A 9,255-nucleotide genomic window follows, 5' to 3' on the forward strand; every position below is an offset into this window, starting at 1 on the left:
AGCAAAGCTTCTCCTCCAGGACTGTATAGAACAACACATTTTTTTTCATTTCTTATCAATCACCCTATCTATTTTTTATTTAAATTTAATGAGATAACATATACTACATCATTACTTTCAGATGTGGAGTTCAATAATTTATCAGTTGCTTAGAACACACAGTGCTCATCACATCCCGTGCGCTCCTTAATGGCCATCACCCAGCTGCCCAATCCTCAAAACCCTCTGCTCTAGCAATGCTCAGTTTGTTTCCTAAAGTTAAGAGTTTTTCATGTTTTTTTCTCCATTTCTAATACCTTCCCATTCAGTTTCCCTCCCTTCCCCTATGATCCTCTGTGCTGTTTCTCATATTCTCCATTTGAGTGAAAACACATAAGTGTCCTTCTCTGATTGACTAATTTTGCTTAGCATAATACCCTCCACTTCTATCCAAATTGATGTAAATGATAAGAATTCATTCTTTCTGATGGTGGAGTAATATTCCATTGTGTGTGTGTGTGTGTGTGTGTGTGTGCGTGTGTGTATAATATATCACATCTTCTTTATCCACCCTATCCAGATGACAAACTGAATGAGTAATTGGAATTTATGTTAGCTGTGGTAATCCTTACTCCAGATAGATTGCATGGTGGGTTGCAGAGACTCCATCATGTTATCCCTTAAATAATAGATTGCTAGACTGAAGACTAGAAAGTGCTGAGGAAATATATAATCATAAGTCAGGGAGCAGAAGGAGCTGGCTGGTATGCAGAAATGAAAGACAGACCTGCATTTCACTCCTCCATGTTCCTCATTCTCGGGACAAAATGAAGCCTCAGATGTTTATATTGGCCTCTCAATTAGATGGAAGGTGAGACACCAGAGATGCTCACCTCAAGGGATTGAGATGGCTTTAGTTAGTTTCAGAGACTTCCTGGACATGAGGGATGGGATTATTTAAGCATTCCTATATCTCCTCACCAACAGGCTCTATTTTTGACTCTCAGGAATAGCTGATACCCTCAGACCATCGCAAAAGAAGTTAGAGTCCAAGAGAGATGATTAAGGAGAAATTCTCAGTTTTGTGATGGTCTCACAGGATCACATCTTCTTAATAAATGCAGGAGGATGGACATGCAGGGATCCCAGGGTGAATTCATATTACCCTGACCTCCACAACTTCTTTCTCCACAAACTCTAGCCTCCAAAAGTCACGATTACGCAGTGGAGAATCTCATTGTGTTGTCATGTCTGCTTAGATCTTGAGGGTTCTCAGGATGCAGCTATTTCAAGCTCAGCAAGTCAGAGAAGACTTGCTGGTGCAGCCAGGACATAAATATGAGAGAGAGAAGCCAGCCATTCAGCAAGACAGGTCCTCATGACTGAGTGAGGGAAATTATGCAAGAAAATCTGGAGCTTACCCTGAGGAAACAGTGTGTTGAGAAGGTCCAGAGGAGTAAATGTGGCTTGCATGTAGGAAATGTGTGGAGAGAATATTTCTTGCCTGGAGAGGGCTTTTGTGCAATGAAGCTGGTAATTTACCTCCCTATCAATATTGATTTTCTCTGACTGATTCTCACCTTTCTCATTCCTATGACATGAGACTGCATTCTTGTCCCAGGTGCGAACCCATACCTACATACCCCTTCACGGACTGGTCCACTTTTATGTATATACACATTCTCCCTTATTTTTATTTTTCTAAATATTTGATTTGTTTATTCATGAGAGACAGAGAGAGAGAGAGAGAGGCAGAGACATAGGCAGAGGGAGAAGCAGACTCCCCACAGGGAGCCTGATGCAGCACTCCATCCCAGGACCCCAGGATCACGACCTGAGTCAAAGGTAGACGCCCTACTGCTGAGCCACCCAGGCGCTTCTCTCCTTTATTTTTATTAACCATAATCTTGGAAGTATATTTGTGTTCTGAGTGGAACACAGAATCTGTTTCTGAATATTTGAATGGATGAGGTGAAAATACGGTCTACCTGGAAACAGTGATGGAATACCATTCCTTAAATTTTTTCTGGACGCATAGAGATCTTCTCTACTCATCCAACAGCACATGTATCATTTTCCAGAAATACCATCAGTTTGAGTGAGCTCTGGGGTGTTTGAAGTGACAGCCTGGTATGAGCTTCTACACTGGCTCTAAGAATTCATCATTTTTAAACAGCTGTCATTCATGACATTTGCCCATTTCTTTGGTGTAAACACTCCCATCATGGCCAACATCAAGGAGTCGTGTGAATGCACCGTATGCAGAGGTGGGAGTCCTGGATTCGCAGTCTTTCACAATGGAGTGTGATCGAGATGTGTGTGCACCTCACTGGCGACCCCAACAGGCATGTATGCCTCCTTTTATTCTATTAAGTTTTTCCCTTTCTTTTCTAAATAGGTTCCATGACTGACATGGAGCCCAACAGAGAACCTGAAATCACAATCTCAGGATCAAGACCCGAGTTGAGATCAAGAGTCAGATGCTGGAGGAAGGGGGCAAGATGGTGGAAGAGTAGGGTCCCCAAGTCACCTGTCCCCACCAAATTACCTAGATAACTTTCAAATCATGCTGAAACCTACGAATTTGGCCTGAGATTTAAAGAGAGAACAGCCAGAATGCTACAGTGAGAAGAGTTCGTGCTTCTATCAAGGTAGGAAGCCGGAAAAAAAAAAAAAAGAAATAAAAAAGCATCCAAGGGGGAGGGGCCCCCGTGAGAAGCCAGGCTAAGGCCACAAGGCGAGTGCCCCCAGGACATGAAAGCCCCGGCCCAGAGAAGCAGGAGCTTCACCAATCTTCCCAGATGGAAAGGCGCTTGCAGGGAGTTCGAACAGGATCCCAGGAGGGCGAGGATGCTCTCAGGCTCCCAAGGGCACTAACAGAGGACGGGGCCCTTGGGGGAGAGCACACCACACACCGCGGCAGGCCGAGCTCCCTAAAGGGCTACAGCGCGCGCCAGGCTGGGCCAGGAGCAGCTCCGAGGCGGCTCCAAGCTCACAGCGCCCCGGGAGCGCGATTCCAGTGGCGCAGGCCCCGGAACCTGGGGCGCCGGGGGGACACAGCCCAAGATCCGGCGCTTCCCCCGGGACAGGCAGAGGCCGGGAGGGCCCAGGACAGCCTGGACGCTCCTGCCGCCGGGTGGCCCCGAGCTGTGCAGATCACAGAGGTTGGAGAACCATGTATCATTCAAATGGTCCTCAAAAGAAAGCAGGGGTAGCCATCCTTATATCAGATAAACTAAAGTTTATCTTGAAGACTGTAGTAAGAGATGAAGAGGGACACTATATCATACTTAAAGGATCTATCCAACAAGAGGACCTAACAATGCTGAATATTTATGCCCCTAATGTGGGAGCTGCCAAGTATATCAATCAGTTAATAACCAAAGTTAAGACATACTTAGATAACAATACACTTATCCTTGGTGACTTGAACGTAGCGCTTTCTACAATCGACAGGTATTCTAAGCACAACACCTCCAAAGAAACAAGAGCTTTAAATGATACACTGGACCAGATGGATTTCACAGATATTTACAGAACTATACATCCAAACGCAACTGAATACACATTCTTCTCAAGTGCACATGGAACTTTCTCCAGAATAGACCACATACTGGGTCACAAATCAGGTCTTAACAGATACCAAAGATTGGGATTGTCTCCTGCATATTTTCAGTCCATAATGCTTTGAAATTAGAACTAAATCACAAGAGGAAGTTTGGAAAGATTTCAAACTCGTGGGTTAAGGACCATCCTGCTAAAAGATGAAAGGGTCAACCAGGAGATTAGAGAAGAATTAAAAAGATTCATGGAAACTAATGAGAATGAAAATACAACTGTTCAAAATCTTTGGGATACAGCAAAAGCAGTCCTGAGGGGGAAATACATCGCAATACAAGCCTCCATCCCCAAACGGGAAAGAACTCAAATACAAAAGCTAACCTTGCACCTAAAGGAGCAGGAGAAGGAACAGCAAATAAAACCTTCACCCAGCAGTAGAAGACAGTTAATAAATATTCGAGCAGAACTCAATGAAATAGAAACCAGAAGAACTGTGGAACAGATCAACAAAACCAGGAGTTGGTTCTTTGAAAGAATTAATAAGATAGATAAACCATTAGCCAGCCTTATTAAAAAGAAGAGAAAAAGACTCAAAATAATAAAATCATGAATGAGAAAGGAGAGATCACCACCAACACCAAGGAAATACAAATGGTTTTAAAAACATATTATGAGCAGCTATAAGCCAATAAATAAGACAATCTAGAAGAAATGGATGTATTTGTGGAAAACCACAAACTACCAAAACTGGAACTGTAAGAAAGAGGAAACCTGAACAGGCCAATAACCAGGGAGGAAATTGAAGCAGTCATCAAAAACCTCCCAAGACACAAAAGTCCAGGGCCAGATGGCTTCCCTGGGGAATTGTATCAAACGTTTAAAGAAGAATCCATACCTATTCTACTAATGCTGTTTGGTAAGATAGAAAGAGATGGAGTACTTCCAAACTCGTTCTATGAGGCCAGCATCACCTTAATTCCAAAACCAGACAAAGACCCCACCAAAAAGGAGACTTATAGATGAATATCCCTGAGAAACATAGATGCAAAAATTCTCAACAAGATACTAGCCAATAGGATCCAACAATACATTAAGAAGATGATGGGCACTTGATGGGATGAGCATGGGGTGTTATTCTATATGTTGGCAAATCGAACACCAATAAAAAATAAATTTATAAAAAAAGATTATTTACCATGAGCAAGTGGGATTTATCCCCGGGATGCAAGGCTAGTTCCACGCTCGTAAAGCAATCAATGTGATTAATCATATCAGCAAAAGAAAAAACAAGAACCATATGATCCTCTTATTAGATGTAGAGAAAGCATTTGACAAAATACAGCATCCATTCCTGATCAAAACTCTTCAGAGTGTAGGGATAGAGGGAACATTCCTCAGCATCTTAAAAGCCATCTACAAAAAGCCCACAGCAAATATCATTCTCAATGGGGAAGCACTGGGAGCCTTTCCCCTAAGATCAGGAACAGGACAGGGATGTCCACTCTCACCACTGTTATTCAACATAGTACTAGAATTCCTAGCCTCAGCAATCAGGCAACAAAAAGAAATAAAAGGCATTCAAATTGGCAAAGAAGGAGTCAAACTGTCTCTTTGCAGATGACATGATACTGTACGTAGAAAACCTAAAAGACTCCACCTCAAGATTGCTAGAACTCATACAGCAATTTGGCAGTGTGGAAGGATACAAAATCAATGCCCAGAAGTCAGTGGCATTTCTATACACTAACAATGAGACTGAAGAAAGAGAAATTAAGGAGTTGATCCCATTTACAATTGCACCCAAAAGCATAATATACCTAGGAATAAACCTAACCAAAGAGGTAAAGGATCTATACCCTAAAAAGTACAGAACACTTCTGAAAGAAATTGAGGAAGACACAAAGAGATGGAGACATATTCCATGCTCATGGATTAATTAATATTAATTAAGAATTAATATTGTGAAAATGTCCATGCTACCCAGGGCAATTTACACATTTAATGCAATCCCATCAAATACCAAGGACAAATATTATATGGTCTCATTCATTTGGAGAATATTAAAAATAGTGAAAGGGAAAAAAGGGGAAAGGAGAAAAAATGAGTGGAAATATCAGAAAGGGAGACAGAACATGAAAGACTCCTAACTCTGGGAAACGAACTAGGGGTGGTGGAAGGGGAGGTGGGCAGGGGGTGGGGGTAACTGGGTGACGGGCACTGAGGTGGGCACTTGACGGGATGAGCACTGGCTGTTATTCTATATGTTGGCAAATTGAACACCAATAAAAAATAAATTTATATATAAAAAAACAAAATATCATGGACTTTCTTCGGAGAGTTGGAACAAATCATCTTAAGATGTGTGTGGAATCAGAAAAGATCCCGAGTAGCCAGGGGAATTTTAAAAAAGAAAACCATATCTGGGGGCATCACAATGCCAGATTTCACATTGTACTACAAAGCTGTAGTCATCAAGACAGTGTGGTACTGGCACAAAAACAGACAAATAGATCAATGGAACAGAATAGAGAATCCAGAAGTGGACCCTCAACTAATGGTCAACTAATATTCAATAAAGGAGGAAAGGCTATCCATTGGAAGAAAGACAGTCTCTTCAATAAAGAGACTGGGAAAATTGGACATCCACATGCAGAAGAATGAAACTAGACCATTCTCTTTCACCATACACAAAGATAAACTCAAAATGGATGAAAGATCTTAATGTGAGACAAGATTCCATCAAAATCCTAGAGGAGAACACAGGCAACACCCTTTTGAACTCGGCCACAGTAACTTCTTGCAAGATACATCCACCAAGGCAAAAGAAACAAAAGCAAAAATGAACTATTGGGACTTCATCAAGATAAGAAGCTTTTGCACAGCAATGGATACAGTCAACAAAACTAAAAGACAACCTACAGAATGGGAGAAGATATTTGCAAATGACCTACTAGATAAAGGGCTAGTTTCCAAGATCTATAAAGAACTTATTAAACTCAACAGCAAAGAAACAAACAATCCAAACATAAAATGGGCAAAAGACATGAACAGAAATCTCACAGAGGAAGACATACACATGGCCAACACTCACATGAGAAAATGCTCCGCATCATTGGCCATCAGGGAAATACAAATCAAAACCACACTGAGATACCACCTCACACCAGTGAGAATGGGGAAATTAACAAGGAAGGAAACCACAAATGTTGGAGAGGATGCGGAGAAAAGGGAACCCTCTTGCACTGTTGGTGGGAATGTGAACTGGTGCAGCCACTCTGGAAAACTGTGTGGAGGGTCCTCAAAGAGTTAAAAATAGACCTGCCCTACGATCCAGCAATTGCACTGCTGGGGATTTACCCCAAAGATACAGATGCAATGAAACGCCGGGACACCTGCACCCCGATGTTTATAGCAGCAATGTCCACAATAGCCAAACAGTGGAAGGAGCCTTGGTGTCCATCGAAAGATGAATGGATAAAGAAGATGTGGTTTATGTATACAATGGAATATTCCTCAGCCATTAGAAACGACTAATACCCACCATTTGCTTCAACGTGGATGGAACTGGAGGGTATTATGATGAGTGAAGTAAGTCAATCGGAGAAGGACAAACAGTGTATGTTCTCATTCATTTGGGGAATATAAATAATAGTGAAAGGGAATAGAAGGGAAAGGAGAAGAAGTGTGAGGGAAATATCAGAAAGGGAGACAGAACATAAAGACTCCTAACTCTGGGAAATGAACTAGGGGTGGTGGAAGGGGAGGAGGGCGGGGGGTGGGGGTGAATGGGTGACGGGCACTGAGGGGGACACTTGACGGAATGAGCACTGGGTGTTATTCTGTATGTTGGTAAATTGAACACCAATAAAAAATTAATTTATTAAAAAAGAAGATGTGGTTTATGTATACAATGGAATATTACTCAGCCATTAGAAACGACAAATACCTGCCATTTGCTTCGACGTGGATGGAACTGGAGGGTATTATGCTGAGTGAAGTAAGTCAATGGGAGAAGGACAAACATTGTATGGTCTCATTCATTTAGGGAATATAGATGATAGTGAAAGGGAATAGAGGGGAAGGGAGAAGAAATGGGTAGGAGATATCAGAAAGGGAGACAGAACATGAGAGACTCCTAACTCTGGAAACGAACTAGGGGTGGTGGAAGGGGAGGAGGGCTGGGGGTGGGGGTGACTGGGTGGCGGGCACTTAGGGGGACACTTGACGGGATGAGCACTGGGTGTTATGTATATGTTGACAAATTTAATTCCATTTAAAAAAAAGAGTCAGATGCTTAGCTGACTGAGCACCAGATGCCCCTCCTTCTATTATAAATATTTATTTTATTTATTTGACAGAGAAAGATAGAGTAGGGGGCGGGGCTGATGGAGAGGCAGAGGAAGAGGGAGAAAATTTCAAATAACTCACCTGTGAGCACAGCCACACAGAGCTCAACCTCATGACCCTGAGACCATGACCTGAGCTATAACGAAAAGTCGGACAATTAACTGACTCGGTCACCCAAGTGGCCCTCACTCTGAAGCCCTGAATCTCTTTGTCTTAGGGATGTGTGACCTGCTGACCCTTTCACCTTTGCCCCTATATTCTCCTTGAAAGTCAACTCCATTAACATCCTTCACCACACCATGAGATATGGAGACATAGATTTCAGGGACATGTCCATGCATACCAGCACCTGCCTGCTCTGGCTGCTCCTCTGTGAACCAGAGATGCAGAAATCAAATTCCACCACTCTGTGCTGATCCCAGGCACTGATGTTCACTCAGGTTTGGCTTCTGTTTCTCTTGTAGTCCGTCTCAATTCCAGAAAATTTCATTTCTCTTTCCTACAATTGGCTGTTGCCAAGAATTTCAGACATATTATAAATAGCATTTCTCAGCTTTCAGGGAACATGAGATGTCTCAAGAGGATGCATTACTGGATCATACTCAGTGTAGGGTCTGACACTTGGACCTCTCTTGTCCCAACCACAACCCTCTTAATCAGGTCGGGCAACTGACAATGATTGATCCTACTCCTGTTCCAGTCCCACCTACCCCAAAGCCAATCTGAGGAGTGGGGATCAGACAGCATGCTACAGGCCTGGTCACTCTGCTCAAGGTCACCTAGGCAGTGGACACTGGCATAAGATTTATTTATTTATTTATTTATTTATTTATTTATTTATTTATTTATGTATTTATTTTAAATAATAAATTTATTTTTTATTGGTGTTCAATTTGCCAACATACAGAATAACACCCAGTGCTCATCCCGTCAAGTGCCCCCCTCAGTGCCCATCACCCATTCATCCCCACCCCCTGCCCTCTCCCCCTTCCACCACCCCTAGTTCGTTTCCCAGAGTTAGGAGTCTTTATGTTCTGTCTCCCTTTCTGATATTTACTTTCTTCTCCCTTCCCTTCTATTCCCTTTCACTATTATTTATATTCCCCAAATGAATGAGAACATATAATGTTTGTCCTTCTCCAATTGACTTATTTCACTCAGCATAATACCCTCCAGTTCCATCCACGTTGAAGCAAATGGTGGGTATTTGTCATTTCTAATGGCTGCGTAATATTCCATTGCATACTTATTTATTTTATTTTGTTTTTTTTTTTAAGATTTTATTTATTTATTCATGAGACACAGAGGCACAGACACAGGCAGAAGGAGAGGCAGGCTCCATACAGGGAGTCTGACGCGGGACTCCAT

Source organism: Canis aureus, chromosome 1 (assembly GCF_053574225.1).
Source record: "Canis aureus isolate CA01 chromosome 1, VMU_Caureus_v.1.0, whole genome shotgun sequence".
Classification (NCBI taxonomy): domain Eukaryota; kingdom Metazoa; phylum Chordata; class Mammalia; order Carnivora; family Canidae; genus Canis; species Canis aureus.